Genomic DNA, 16,132 nt, shown 5'->3' with positions numbered 1-16,132 from the left:
CCAGTTCGCAGGAGCAGCTTCATCACGCTGGCCACGTGACCCGGAAGTGTCTGCGGACAGCGCTGGCTCCCGGCCTCTAGAGTGAGATGAGCGCACAACCCTAGAGTCTGTCAAGACTGGCCCGTACGGGCAGGGGTACCTTTACCTTTACCTTACCTTATTTAATCTCATGAGATGGCCAAGGTCCCCCCCCCCATTCCTCCTTGCTTTTTTAACTTGTAAATAAAAATCACATTCATTGTAGCACAGATTTCTCTGTACTTTCCTGTTACCCACACTTCCTGGAATGCCCCTGAGGGTGCTGCAGTGTCATGTCACACTGTTCCCAAGGCATTATGGGAACTGTGGGTGGCAGGAAGTGGACTATGGCTCCCTCTCACAACTTCCTGCTAGCTAGACTTCATGGTGAGAGCCAGGAATGGAAGAATCAATCTCCTCAGAAAAGTAAGGTTCAACCCCCGCCTGAAAAGTTTCCGAGATGCTTCTGCCCCACCACCAGGAAAGTGGCAGAAAATTGGTTTCTGTTGTCAAAAGGGAATAATATTTGTGGGAAAGTGGAGGAACTACAACTCTTATTCCTCTTAGGCCACCTTCACACCATATATTTAAAGCACAATGATACCACTTTGAACAGTCAAAGTTTCTCCCAAAGAATTCTGGGAGCCAAGAGACCCCTGTTCCCCTCCCAGACCTACAATTCCCAGAATTCCCTGGGAACCCACCAGGGTTTTCCTCATCAAGGATGGAGAGAGGGAGAGAACAGGAGCTCGCAAGCTCACTGAGTCACCTTCCATTCAGAACATGTCATGCTGCGTTCTGCTTTATGAGCCCCTTTCCCATTGCTACTCTATGCATAAGGGAAACTCACGGGGGTGGGGGAATAAAGGGTGTAGAGGAAGGAGGTTGTATTAGTAAGTCCTCTTGGCAGCTCTTTTCAAGAGGAGTTATTAGAATTTATTTTCAATTATACACTAGAATAAGCCGTCTGCAGTATAGTTAACTTTCAATTTCAACCAATTTTCGACGCAATCATAGATGCCTCAGTGATTAAGAATCTATGTTGCAAAACAATTCCCACTTTGCAACACAATGCAATCAAACAGATCTACAACACATAACCCATTATCCAATACTTTTGCAGCTCACTGGCGAAGTGAAATAGGATTTGCCAAGCATCCACTTTTATACCCAGAGAGCTCCCAGCCTCATTTGCAAACAGATCTGCAAACTCAAAAACAGCACACAAGAGGGGGTGGTGGTTTTTTTTTTTTTGCTTTTTTTTTTTTTTGCTTTTTTGCTTTTTTGCTTTTGGTCTTGCTGTTTCTTTGCAAAGCCACAAATCTGATCACACATATAAAAGGCCACTTTTGTTACACTTGACTTTGAATGGTTCTGTTTTGTATCTTGCCCATCAGCCTCCTTCCCTCACACTGCCACCCCCTGCAGCAGATATGGCATGGGATTTAAATCAGTCTCAGGAACACAGGACAGCAACTCATTTAGATGCATAGAATATTTCAGGTTTATTAGTCTGAAAACCTGTACAAAAAAAAATAAAAAAAAATCATCTCACTTATCCAGATTAAGGAACTGCAGTACGGAATGAAGAATTCAGCCACCCTAGCATATCATCCGGTTAAACACTTTGTGGGTCTCATTTACAGATGGCAGGGTTTGTGATGCAACAGGCAGCTCCTGCCTACCTCAGCCCCACAAGGGATTCCAGTCAACCAGGGATCACATAATGAAGCAGCCATTGTTCCCATAGCTGAGCAGCCTTGACTACATGATGCAGAGGGAACCTGAGTGAAGTCATATTGGTGATCCCAACCAATCAGGGACCATGAAGGATGACATTATGCCTACCAGATTTCACTATGTGATGAAATAGCTACAACTACGTGAGGGAGCAAGTCAAAGCTACAGAAACCAACACAGGAAGCTGCCTTATACGGTCAGAGCCTTCATCCATATACCTATTTATTTACTTTTTTATTATATTTTTATACCACCTTTTCCTCGCAGGAGCTCAAGGTGCCGTTCATGGTTCTTCTTCCTCTCTGTCTTATCCTCAGAACAATCCTGTGAGGTAGGCTAGGCTGAGGGTGACTGGTCTAAGGTCACCCAGTGGGCTTCGTGGCTGAGTGAGGATTTGAACACTGGTCTCCCAGATCTTAAGGCAAGACTCTAACCACTACACGACATTGTCTGCACTGACTGGTAGCAGTTCTACAGAACTCCAGGTCTTTCTCAGCCCTACCTGGAGATGACAGTGATTGCAAATGGGATATTTTGTGTGCAAAGCACATGCTGTACAATGCTCTTCCTTATAGACCAGCATCCCCCCCCCCAAAAAAAAAAACTAACAATAAGCTTCTCCTCCTCCTTTTTTTGGACAGCTCCAGTCACTTTCACAAAGAACAGCAAGTGGGCTCAATGTATGCAATTCGTGGAGCCCACTGCATTGGCATAAAGAATAGTTTCATATTATCCGCAACATGCATGCAGTTACAGAACTGGTGATACCGAAAGCAGATAAAGGCACCCTTTGTTTTTGTTTTCATTTCAAGGGTCTCCATTTCCAGAAGTTGCCAAGTACAATGCACAGAGAAGGCAAGTGCAACCTGTCATCCCAGCCCTTGCATGGCGAAACCTGCCTTGTGCCTCTCCTATTCCCCTAGTAAGACCTTTTGCAGCCGCGTAGCCTTTCCTTTCAAACACAACGAGATGCCGGGGAAGAAATGAAGCTCCCTTTATGCACTGCTAGATGGAGCAAACAGAATGCAAATCATGCCTCTGTATTGCAAGCACGCTGTGGCCACTCCACAGGGGCAGCGCCTCAGAATGCAAGCCACTTCCTCTCTTGGGCTCCTGTTGGCAAGAGCAATTTTAAACAGATAAATATGATTTAAGGCGTCAGAGACTCTCGTCACAATTCCCCAACGAGAAGAGAAAGCAATTATTCATGTGCCTTCTGGATGCCTGGGTGTGCAACTTCGATTTAGTGTACACACACACACACATATATACCCAACATTATTACCCAGGATTTTGTCAGGGCTATCTGCTAGAAGAGAAGCTCTCTCTTCTCCTCCTGCCTACCTGAGAGGCTGAAATCAATGCCATCAGGGTGGTTTTAGGGAGAGTCAGTTGGTTCTCCAATTGGCACAGGCTTTCATATGCTTCTTTCCATATCACCTCCCCAGAAGGGCTTACCTGTGTTCTGTGTCCGACTGTTCTTGGACTCCAGTTCCATAAGCCCTGGCCAGCATGGCCAAAGGACAGGGATGATTTTTCAAACAAAAACAAGGGAGTAATGAGTATTATGTGTGCAATAGTGTTTAACATGTATAGAACCTTTCAAGGAGTTGGAGATGGTGTTTATAAGTGGTCCATGTTTCACAAGCATATATGCACAGTCACTTAAGGACTCATTGTTAAAACCGTGTCTATGGAAGACAATCTTACTCGGCTATGAGTGATTGCCAAAGAAGAAGAGAAAGAAGAAGAAGAACATGTATGCATGTGTTCAATGACGGTAGTGTGTCATAAAACCATTTTGAAAATCCTATCATGATCCTATCATGAAAAGTCTATCTATGCTTTTGTTTTTACTCCTGCTCATGTGTTATACATGGGAAGGTAAAAATATATTGAGGCAGAAATGGGGGCCTGCTTCTAGCTCCACCTCTAGCATCACATCTATTGCTGTTGTTATCATTCATAGAATTGTAGGGTTGTAAAGTCAGGAAGGGCCCCAAGAGTCCAGTCCAACCCTCTGCAATGCAGAAATCACAACTAAAGATTCCCTGACAGATGGCCATTCAACTTCTGTTTGAAAACCTCCAATGAAGAAGATTCCATGACCTTCTGAAGTAGTCCATTCCAATATTGAAGAGTTCTTCCCACCAGAAAGTTATTCTTGTCAGGGTGCTGTCAGCAGCTCCCGGCTGGTTGCCCAGAAAAGTATAAAGACAAGGAAAAGTTTCTTTACAGAGAGAGGCTATAGAACCCAGTATATGTCCCAAGTAAATCTCCACCTTCTCTCGCACCTCCTCATTTGTCATCAGCATCAGCATCTCTACGGGTGCTGCTACATGCCCTCTGTCTTTGAGCTCTTTGCTCTCCTACTTTTAAGGCTCACCAGATTCTGGTAGGTGGCGGGTCTGGAATGCTTTCTAGTGACAATGTTAAAGCCAGCTGCTGCTTTGCCTCTGCCTGCTCCTCTCCCATTATTTCCCAACTTTCCCCCTCATCTGCCTCTGAGCTGTGATCTCCTGCAAACCACAGTTGTAAATTTATACTGTCTTCCTCCTCCTCCCTGGAAGGGTCAGGATAGGGATGAGGTCTCCACCACTCCTCCTCCTCTTCCCAACCCTTGACATCTAATATTTAGTTGGAATCTCCTTTCTTGTAATTTGAATCCATTGCTTTGGGTCCTGCTCCAGAGCAGCAGACAGCAAGCTTTTCCCATCTTTCACATGTCAGTCCTTTAGATATTCAAAGATGGCTACAATGTCACCTCTCAGAAATGCAATGCTGGGGGCAGGACTTAAACCACTACTCCACTCCTTTCTGCATAGTTTTGCCCTAAGGAGGAGTAACATGTGATCAAGGACGATACATGCCTTGTACATGTGATGACACAAGGTGGCATACTAACAGATTCAACTATGAACATTACACATACCCCTAGAATTTTCTCTCTTTGGCAGTCTCAATACTAAGATGTGGGGTGTTTTAAATCTGCACTCCTTTAAATATCATAGGAACATAAGATCCCTGCTGGATCAGACAAAAGACCCATCTAGTCCAATAACTTATTCTTACAGTGGCCAGTGGTGGACCTACATTTTTGGGACCCTGGAGCTTTAATTGTCATGGGGGGTCCTTTGCAACCAGCAATGAGGTCTGGGTAACCACTGTTATATTCTTCAGTGGGGATGATCCATGACAGATCATCATACCTTTACAACATCCATGCTACTGACTCTCCAATTTGGGGGTTGTTGAAATATATACAACAACAAAATAATCAATTTGAGTTGAGTGACTCAGATTGGGTCTACTAGACCCCCCAAAATTAAGCAATGTAAACCAAAGACTCAGGAATTGGGGTCCCTGAAGTTTAAGCTTCATTAGTTTCATATTAGATTTGCCCCGGACAGTGGCCAATCAGATGTCCATGGGAAGCCCACAAATGGAACCTGAATGCCACAGAACTCTCCCCACTTTTGGTTCCTACCAACTGGTATTCAGGGGCATACTACCTCCAACATTGGAGGTAGAACATAGCCATCATGGTAAGTTACAGAGATAGCATTGATGTTTAAGGGGTCTCAAGATAGTTTGCATTCTGAAGAAGAGCCCTGCTTCATCAGACCAGTGGCTCATCTAGTCCAGCATCCTGTTCTCACAGTGGTCAACCAAATGCCCATGGGAAGCCTACAAAGAGGACCTGAGCACAGCAGCACTCATCTCGCTTCCAAATCCCAACAACCAGTACTCAGAGGCATACTGACTACATTCTTGGATACACAAATAGGAAATGGAGAGCCTGAGACCCTGGGGAAGGCAGTACCCCAATTTGACCAGGTTCAAACAAGCAGGAGCATAAAACTGGCAATGGGAGTGTTCAAGGCTGAAAGTTGAGCTATGTAGCTTCATTGGGACAAAGTCACCGTAGTGAGCAACAGGTTTTCAACCCAACCAAAAGATTTGTTTTCGAACTAAAAGCATTTGGTTCCACAGGCATTTGTCAATTTCCAAAGAGAAAGAAAATGCAGAGGAAAATATAGCCTACACATCTGAGACTTAGATTTTTAAGGGCAGATAAAGAGCTTGGGCACAATATAATGAAAGAGGATTGCCTGGGGTCATAAAGCATGTCTGAAAATCTGACCTCTATTTATATATAACTCTGTATATTGGCTTTCCAGTAAGGATTCAGCTCGCGTTGCCCTTGCTTAGAGCCCTTTCCTGAAAGAGAAGGGAAGTCTAAGGCTTAGAAGCTGAACATAGGCTGCAATTGTGGGCGATCTCTATTTACTTCTGTATCTTGGCAACCTACAAGGGAGATGTTGACCTAAACTAGGACTGGATCTCACATTGGTTGGTTGCACTACTCTTGACAGCCACATTTAACAGCAGCAGCAGCAACAACAGGCTGGATTCAACTAATTGGTCCTACTAGTGGAAGACCACATAAGGACTTCTGCTTGTGCAAGGTGTACCCACCTCTTCCTCCCCCCCCCACATATACCCCAAATTGGCTCAGTAGCTTGTGGAACCCCCAGAGCAGCAGGCAGGGAGAGGAGAGGGGAGATAACTCCATCAGGCAAGCAGACATTTAAACTACAGTGCAAGGGAAGAATCAAATCAGAGGAGAGTTTACGTCCTGCTTTCCAGCAGGCGACACCAGGGTGAGGGCAATAAGTGGTACAGTGGTACCTCAGGTTACAGACTCTTCAGGTTACAGACTCCACTATCCCATAAATAGTACCTCGGGTTAAGAACTTTGCTTCAGGATGTGAACAGAAATTGTGTGACGACGGCACGGCAGCAGCAGGAGGCCCCATTAGCTAAAGTGGTACCTCAGGATAAGAACAGTTTCAGGTTAAGAATGGACCTCTGGAATGAATTAAGTTCTTAACCCAAGGTACCACTGGACTTCCTCCCTCTCCTTCCTGGTTTCAGGATGGCACAAGCAGAGCAAAAGCAGAAGCAGGAAATGCTCGGAGCAGGAAGGAACTTCAACGAAGAAGAGAAAATTAGTACCCCTTAGGTGTGATTGCTGTGGACAGGTTCACAGATATAGGTGACAGTAGAGAAAGGTAAATGAGTGGAGGAAACAAGGTGTTGGGAATCCTTCAGCTCAAGGCAAAAAAAAATTATTTAAGAACCTTCAGTTCAGATCTCAATAGAACCAATTTTAAGACGAAAACTCACCTCTGCTGTATTGATCTTGCTAAGATTCTACTCTCTTGAATAAATCTCCTTCTAAAATGTCTTCTGCCCCAGACTGATGGAGCATTTCCGCTCTAGTCTGGTGTCTGGCGACCAGCACAAGGAATGCTGGAATGAAACTGGGGCAAATGAGCCAGTCCTATGCAGTGAATGCTTTTGTTCAACAAGAGAGGTTAACGTTCTCAGAGTCCCCCTCATTAATCTGGTCTCATCTCAGCAATGCACACTTTAAAGCCAAAATAGTAGCCTATTAACCCATCATGAAATCTCAGCTCAATTTTTCATGAGACCCTTTGGTCCTGCAACTTGTTCAAATTCCTTCATCTGAAATAGCTTCTGATCTATTCATTGACTTGCAAGGCGCAACATGCAGACTGTCTTCCAAAGTCTAGGGTTAGTCAGGTTGGCTAAGAAAGGCTTTTTTTTTTTTAAGCAATATGGTCCTCACCATAAAGTATCGCTCAGCCCATGCTACCTTTGTTCTGAAGCTTCTTAGAGCTCAAAAAGTTTGGGTGTGGCTTATCTGTCTAGCACTTCTAGGAGAAAGTTTCTATTTTCAGTTAATCACACAGATTCAAAAGCAACCATGTGCAGCAACCCAGCATTGTGTACTTTTAGTTATCTGTATCAATGCAACACTTCAAAAACGCAATCTTGAAGCCTTGCAGTTGGCTGCAGCTTGATAGTGTGTGGTATTTTATCATTGCATGGGAACTACAGGACACTGCATAAGAAGAGTCTCAAACCATGAATGAACTTGGAAACCTGTGCACTTTTAATGTGCACAAGTGAGCAGAAGGAAGTAAAAGCTGTAGCCCAGTGCACATGTGTTGATTCCAAATTTGTGAATGTCCTGGTTAATACAGGGAGTTGGGGATCATCTAGACTTCCTTTTGTGCTATGTTTCTAGGCACAAGTCCATGCTTTAAAGCAGCAATTCTCCCACAAAACCCCCCTGCTCTTTACTGCTGAATCAGAACAAACAGCAATTCGCTGAAAAACCGAATTGCTGTTTGTTTGATTTAGCTTTAAAGAGCAAGTTTTCATGGAGAAAGTGCTGCTTTAAAGTGTGGACTTGTGCCTAGAAAGTGTGGGGCAAAAGGTAAGTGTGGTTGTGAGCCCTTAGGGAAGTGGGACCCAAGGCTGAGCTCAATAAAGCAACAGCATCAGAGAAGTCCACCCTCTTTTTCCTTAGCTCTCTTCAGATACTTGAAGGGCTGCCAAACAGAAGAGGCAAAATGTTCTCTGCTGCTCCCAGGAAGGCAGGACCAGATCCGATGGGATTATGTTAAAAGGTAAAGGGACCCCTGACAATTAGGGCCAGTCATGACCGACTGTGGGGTTGCGGTGCTCATCTCGCTTTACTGGCCGAGGGAGCTGGCACACAGCTTCCGGGTCATGTGGCCAGCATGACTAAGCCAGTTCTGGTGAACCAGAGCAGTGCACGGAAATGCCATTTACCTTCCCGCCAGAGCGGTACCTATTTATCTACTTGCACTTTGACGTGCTTTTGAACTACTAGGTTGGCAGGAGCAGGGACCGAGCAACGGGAGCTCACCCCGTCGCGGGGATTCGAACCGCCGACCTTCTGATTGACAAGTCCTAGGCTCTGTGGTTTAACCCACAGTGCCACCCGCGTCCCATTGGGATTATGTTACTCGAGGGTAAATCTTGATTGACTGTTAGGAGAAACAACTTGATGGTAAACAACTGGATGTTCTTTGGGTGGGCGTCCTCTAGCAAAGACTAGATAACAGTCTTTAGCTGTTTTTCCTGCACTGCAGGAGGTTGCATTGCAGGACTGCCAACTCTGCAATCCTGTGTTTCTATGATCTGTTCAGGAGGCTCTAGCTCTGCAGTTCCTCCATTGAGCAAAGCATCCTACAAGGCTTCCACCTATTTGATTTCATAGTTTGAATGCCCCCACCCCTCTTATTGTAAAAACTAGAAGATCAGAAATAAGACCAAACTGAAACAATGCTTTCCCCCGACATACTACTTAACAGCTGTGAATCCACAGGGGGTTTTGACATCATCGTGGCTGCCTCCACTCTGATGTGGTACCAGCCGGGAGAATAGCATCTTACGCCTTTTTGTGACTAGGTAGATCAACCCTCCAAAGTCTCTCCCAGTTCACATCACCTAGACACTTGTTTCCCTTAAGCTGAAGAGGATGGATGTATCACTGGGGATCATTCCAATCAATGTTAGCAAATAATTTCAAACGAATCAGATTTCTTTTTAGGCTTGGGTTGGGGGTGAAAGAGTAGCTGAAAGACACCTGGAAGTGACAAGGCGGTTGTGCTACAAGATAATTAGAGATTATTATAATCGAGATTTCATTGCCACATCAAGCGCTGTCTTTTAGCATTAATTAATCTCCGCTCTCAGCTTCGGAGAACTCTGGGGCTCTCTCCCGCTGTAGGACAGCAGCTTGTCAACACACCGAACATTCACATCTCGTTATCTTATCAGAAGGGAAAGCGGGAATTAGGAAAGCACAAACAGATGACTTGAGTTTTCAAAGATGCATTGATGGGAAGAGTCATCTGTATTTTCAGAGAGTGATTTGCAAACTTGAGGAAGCAGACATGTGGCTGTTGAAGTGAGGAACAAGATGTTCCTCTTTTTTCCCACAACACTTCCTCTGCGCAATTAGCCTGTAAAGATATTTTGCACAAAACTCTCTGGGTGACCTTGGGCCAGCAATACTCTCTCAGCATAACCTACTTTGCAGGGTTGTTGTGAGGACAAAATGGGGAAGGGAAAAACTGTGTGTGCTGCCTTAAACTCCTTGGAGGAAACTGGGATGTAAATGTAATATTTTGTTTATTTATTGTTGTATTTATAGCCCACCGTTTTTCCAAAGAGCTCAAGATGGTGGCGCGCACACCCCTCTCCAATTTTATCACCACAACAGCCCTGTGAGGTAGGCTATGCTGGGGGAATGTGACTGGGCCATGGTCACCCAGTGAGCTCCAGGCTGAATGGGGATTTGAACCTGGGTCTTTCAGGTCCTAGTCTGACACTCTAACCACTACACTGCATTGGCTCTCACAAAAAACGATAACCTCCTCAACCTTTCCAAGGGGCAAACTGGTAATGCATAACAGTCTCCCAAGCTTTTTGTGAATGATAAGCACCCCTAGGAGACTGAGAGCAGAAATAAATTCCTCCATCTATTTCTTGTCTGTGGCACTTTTGTATGGGACAGAAGGACTGTGGCTCAGTGCTAAAGCATCTGTTTTACATGATAAACATCCCAGGTGCAAGCAAGAGCAGCTCAAGCTAAGGATGGGAGAGATCCACTCTGAAATCCTGAACAGCAGCTGCAAATCGGTGTAGACAACACAGAGCAAGATGGACCAGTGGCCTGACTCAGTTAAAGACAGCTTCCTGTGTCTTCATCCACTTGCATATTCCCAATAATTTCTGCATTGATGTTTGTTTTTTAACAAAACCATATGGAAATGTGCATAACAATACACAATTAAATGTGCATTTTTAAATGGATTTCATCAAAAAAAAATGTTTTTCTAAAAAAAATGTTTTCCCAAAATCTGCACATCCAAATTTATTTATATTTTACAGTTATTTATATCCTGCCTTTAGGAATGACCATCTTTCCAAAGCAGCTTAATGAGAAACTTCAGGCTGTATCAAACACAACTCATACTCAGAGTAGACCCATTAAGAACATAAGAGCCTGCTGGATCAGGCCAATGGACCATCTTCTTCTCACAGTGGCCAACCAGATGTCTGTGGGAAACCCACAAGCACAACTCAAGCACAATAACACTCTCCTCTCCCGCAGTTTCCAGCAGCTGCCTCTGTCTGTGGAGGCAGAGCATAGACATCAAAGCTTAGTAGCTTTCTCCTCCATTAATATGTCCATCCTCTCTTAAGGCCATCCATTGCTGCCTCCTATGGAAGCGAGTTTAAATATGCACTGGGAATGAATTTATTTTATCTGTCCGGAATCTTTCAAAAATTCAGTTTCGTTGGGTGTCTGTGTTTGAACGTTATGAGAGAAGTGGGGTGAGAATCTTCACTCCCTTTCTCTATGTCATGCATAATTTTATAAACTTCCATTATATCACCTTTCATTCACATTTTCTCTAATCTAAAAAGCCCCAAATGCTTCCCTCTTAGGGGAGTTGTTCCATCACCTTGAACATTTGGGTTTCGCCTTTCTGGACTTTTTCCAACTCTACAATATTCTTTTTGAGTTGAGACACCAGAATACTGAAATCAGTAAAAATGGAGAACTTGGGGGGGGGGGCTGTAATTGCAGTGGGTCTTCTCTGAGTAGAATTTTGTTGAATACCACCCATTAAAACCACATTTTAAAAAAAGCACACAATTAATAATATTAACATAATCAAAGCCATCATAATCCTTCCCCCAAGGCAGCTGATTGTGGAATAGCCCTGTGTTTGGGAGGGATAGGTCAAATGGAGCAGCCTCCACGCACCCTTTTCTCCTGAAATCCTCCCCACAATTTAAACACGGGCAAACAGAAGTTTAGAAACATGCATTCCGATATAAAATATAGCCAGAAATGCATATTTTAAAACACATATTTTAATGCAGAGAAATGCATTTTGATGCTTTATTCAAGCCGAGACCTGTTGGAATATTTGAAGAAATGCAAAATCTGAAGGGTAGCTGCATCCTGATTTGCACCTCTGTCTGGGAGGCAAGATCAAGTGAGTTCCTTTTAGAGCTCACAAATACAAAATTCCTCAACCAACCATACAGGTGAGGAAAGCTGACTAAACTCTGTTTTCTATACAAACTTTGCATCTGGTCATCTTTCTTGGACGGAGGAAAAATACATAGGGCCAGTAAAGATTGTTCCTGGCTGGTTCTCCATCTCCTCTGTGTGACATCCCCCACGCCTTGCTGCAGTTTCCCTGCTCACTTGCTACCCGTTATGGATTATTTTTTCCCTCCTGGAGGAAGGCTTTAATTTATTCTCTGTGCAATATCTTCACGCCACTTTTTTCTGTAACTTACACCATATATTATCCGCCGTCTTGTATCATTTAACTCTGGAAAGTGTTTGGAGATACCATTTACTTGAAAGATGCCCTACCATCAATCCTTATTCTGCAGTCCTGCCTCTTGCACTAGCTCCGTTGGCAATTTTCCCAGTGGGAACATCAAGCTGGATTTGTATCATGCCTGGACAGGAAAGAGGGAAGACAGCTTTATGGGGTCCTTCTCTTGCCCCTGCTTGGAAAGAAATCTCTCGGGGGTGGGGAAGAAAAAGTAACATATGCTGGTTTATGTACATATAGACATTACTCAGGAGCCACCAAGTCTTGCTCCTCCAAAACTGAACTTTGGGATTTGGTCAGAACTGGCTCTGCCAGCAAAACTTGGGTGAATTTGGCACCACTTTTTTTTAAAAAAATGTAACCAGGTATCTTGTTGGGCTGTTAAGGCAATCTGTGATGCCACTGTGAAATTATGGGTTTCATGCAATTTTGGTTGTATTCAGAGTACCAGTTAACATTAATGGACATTACTTACATTAATTAATTAATTACAATGGGTCTACTTTGAGTAGAACTTAGTTGGAAACATCCCTATATTTTCTGTGTTCTTTTTGTGGCCTCCTTTTGTACTATGTCTTGTCTGTTACTTATTTGGTGCTTTTATTCATTTTAATGTGAAAGTCATTCTGAGCTGTTTATCATTATTTGCTACTGCTACTCAGGAGCCCAGTGCTGAGGAGCCTCCAGCCCAATTAAAACCTCAACTTCAGAGTGTGCTCCCGATTCCTCTGTTGCAGCAATGGTCAGAAATTTATTGAACCTGACCTAAATATGGTACCAGATGACTGAATTGTGGGTTGCCCCACCCACCTGCTAGAGTGGCCCACACTCTGACCACTACACAACCAACCAATGGTTCCTACACTGAATGAAGGCTGGAATCCATTGCCCTAACCCCCTCCAGCATAGTGGATCATAGGGTGCCAAAATATTGTGGGCGCCCAGGGAAGCCCTGCATCATCGATCACATGATGCAGTGCACACACATGATTTGAATCGGAATGCCAATCAACTTTGTGGGTGCCAGGCTCCCTCAAATATTTTATTGTGGGAGCCGAAGCCCCCATAGAACCTAGGAGTTAGCTCCTATGGTGGATCAGGAGGTCAGATTCCTCTATAAACCTGGTAACTCTGCCCCAGGAGCTTCTCACCACTAGTAAAACTGGGGAGCATTTAGCAATTCAGTACTTTTAGGTGGAACTCCTGCGGACATGTTGGAAGCTTAAGAGGGGTCTCTGTCAAAGTCCATTGCCATCAGCCATTCAGAAAGCATTCCAAACAATTCCCTTAACAAAGGTTGCCTGTCTGCCTTGAGACTCAACTTAGAGGAGGGACTTTCTAGCACAAAGACAGGTCCTAATTCGAAAAAGCTAGCTGAATCTTTAGTTGCAGCTTGCCAGTACTTAGTATTTTGATTTTTATCCTGAATTTGCAGGGTGGATTAGCACTGGATCATCCCCACTTGGTTCCTTGCAGACAGTATTAGAAGTGATTTTCCATGATCACATGGCTTAGAAACTTGCCTAAGAAATTGCAACTGCTATGCCGGGGGATTTCTGATTCAGCCTCATCTCTCCAAAGAGCAGAATCACACAGCCTTAATTTTGCAGTTTCACAAACTTAATTCCCTGCTAGTTCCTTTGACAAAACACAGCAAACTTGAAATTGTACCTTTGCACCCTGCTGCATAACTCATCACATGCCATTGCTTCTGCTCGGTGACATCTTAAAGCTTTCTTTCTAAATTAGGCCAGTGAATGAAAGACAAGCTGCATCTCTAGATGACATCTTTACTCATAGAAATGTGTCTCAAAATAGCTGCAAACGAAGAGATATCCCTGTGGCGATCCAGTATCTAAGCTATAATAAATAATTAGGGATGAGTCAACACTACTCACTGTTTTTCAGGAATGTACAAAAAATGTCCCCTTCTATTTAATTATCTCTCTCCCTGCTAAAAGGTAAAGGTAAAAGGGGCCCTGATCATTGGGTCCAGTCACAGACGACTCTGGGGTTGCGGCGCTCATCTTGCCTTACTGGTCGAGGGAGCAGGCGTACAGCTTCTGGGTCATGTAGCCAGCATGACTAGGCTGCTTCTGGTGAACCAGAGCAGTGCACAGAAACACTGTTTACCTTCCCACCAGAGCGGTATCTATTTATCTACTTGCAGTTTGGCATGCTTTTGAACTGCTAGATTGGCAGGAGCAAGGACCAAGCAATGGTAGCTCACCCCATCACAGGGATTCGAACTGCCAACCTTCTGATCAGCAAGCCCTAGGCTCAGTGGTTTAGACCACAGCGCTACACGCGTCCCCTCTCCCCGCTACTGTGCGCAAAAAAGGGTTCACCTAAAAGGGTCTTCTCTTGTTCTCTCTCTCCGTCCCCTTCATGTGTCCTCCATGATATCATCATCACATATCCAAGTCTGATTGGCTAATTACCATAGTGACTCAATCTTGTTCATAAGAGCCTTGCTGAATCAGGCTAAAAATCCCATCACCCAGCATTCTGTACCCACAATCACTCACCAAATGTTTAAGTGGGGAATGAACACAATAGTCCTCCTGCTCATAGTCTCCAGCAGTGGTGGCTGGTCCAGTAGGGCAAATGATGCACTGCCCCACCAACCCTTATCTGTTCTCAGCCAGCCCCCATCAGCTTGATCTTCCTACCTACAACCAGCTGAGGAGGTTGGCCCTGGCTTCCCACTTTCTCCTTTGTAGTCTCAGTGTTGCCCCTTATAGAACTCAGCAGAGAGGAGGAAGAGGGTAGGGACAAAACTAGAAATAGTCGACCCTCCCTGTCATTCGCTCTGACACCACCTACTGTTGGGCTCACTGCTTTCCACCTTACCAAGCTCAATGGGTACCAACCATCACTGTTCTCCAGCAACTAGTATTTAGAGGCATACCAGCTCAACTGTATCGTATCCAGGAAGCAGGAAGGAGCGATAACCTATGGGTATGTGTGAGTGAGAGTGTATCAGGGCTTGGCCATGGTCAACCTTCTGGAGACAGCCAGGAGCTGGAAAGCAGGTCCCAAGGCCAATCAGCATTAAAGGAGGCTATGCTGAACCCCTGGCATACCTGGTGACAAGTTAGTATGTCAAGTCCCCAGTCCAGGGTCAATCCAAAGTCCAAAGCACAGTCCCATAAAGATCCTGGAGCATCCAAGCTGAGGTCCATCAACATGGGCAGTTGAGCAGACACAGTACCTCAGCTCTGCTGCCCTTTTCTATATTGCATGCTGATTGCAGCATCTGGGCTTGATGAGGCATGTGACCCTGACCTGTTCCAAGCCTACTCCAGTTGGGCACCTCTTCCCAGAGCTAGTGAGCCCCACCTGGCCAGTTACAAAACTGGACTGTGGGCTCTTCCCTGCCTCAGTCTCCTGGAGCACCCCACCCATTGCTCCCTCCGCCTCAGAGCCCACCGTGCTCATGGAGACAGGGGCCCCTCTGGCTCTGGTGATGGGTCCTGCTACTCTGGTTCCTGTGCACTGACCCCCAGCCCCTCATCATCCACTGTCACCCTATGAGCACTTCCAACACCAACCTCTCTTTCCTCATCCCCAGCTTGCCCCAATGTGTCCCAGTCCCAGCTACACCCTTCACTGGGATCCTCCTCCCCGTAGTTCTGCCAGTTCATTTCAGCTGCAGGGTCAGAGAATGAGCAAGGAGTCAAGACTGGAGAACATTCATAATAAGAGGACAAAGCCTAGCTAGGAGTCAGGAGCAAGACTCAAAACCAAAAACCCAAGAGCTCAGATAGATTTTGTTTTGCAAGCCCTTCCTGCCAAAGAGAAGCCCATGATCAGTCTGATCAGGATGAGCCAGGGTCTAATCTGGGAGGAAAATCAACAGGAGGCTGCAGGTACATGGTTCATCAATGGCCAGAAATTACTGGCAAAGGGTGGTGGTGATAAAATAGCAGCTTTGGTTGGACAGTTCCGTTGAACAGGATACACAAAAGCTGAATAACTAAAGTGCTTTTCAGAAAATATTTCTACTCTCTCCATCTGTGTTTACCACCCCAAAATGCAAATGGGAAATTATCCAGCACAACCCTTTTTTAAAAAGCCTACCATTATAACATTGGCAACAC

General features: G+C 44.8%; 1 protein-coding gene and 1 long non-coding RNA gene across 10 annotated transcripts in view; one reads left to right on the top strand and one right to left on the bottom strand.

The window, feature by feature from the left end:
* Positions 1-16,132, bottom strand: part of NTM (neurotrimin) — an 822,171-nt gene that overhangs the window by 568,523 nt on the left and 237,516 nt on the right. The window lies entirely within an intron of this gene.
* Positions 394-3,571, top strand: LOC307204396. The gene is made up of 2 exons (XR_013833676.1): positions 394-444; positions 1,665-3,571. It is a non-coding gene; the product is annotated as an uncharacterized lncRNA (long non-coding RNA).

Source organism: Podarcis cretensis, assembly GCF_951804945.1.
Source record: "Podarcis cretensis genome assembly, chromosome: 15".
Classification (NCBI taxonomy): Eukaryota; Metazoa; Chordata; class Lepidosauria; order Squamata; family Lacertidae; genus Podarcis; species Podarcis cretensis.
The sequence above is the reverse complement of the archived record's forward strand: the minus strand, read 5'-3'. Positions and strand labels throughout refer to the sequence as shown.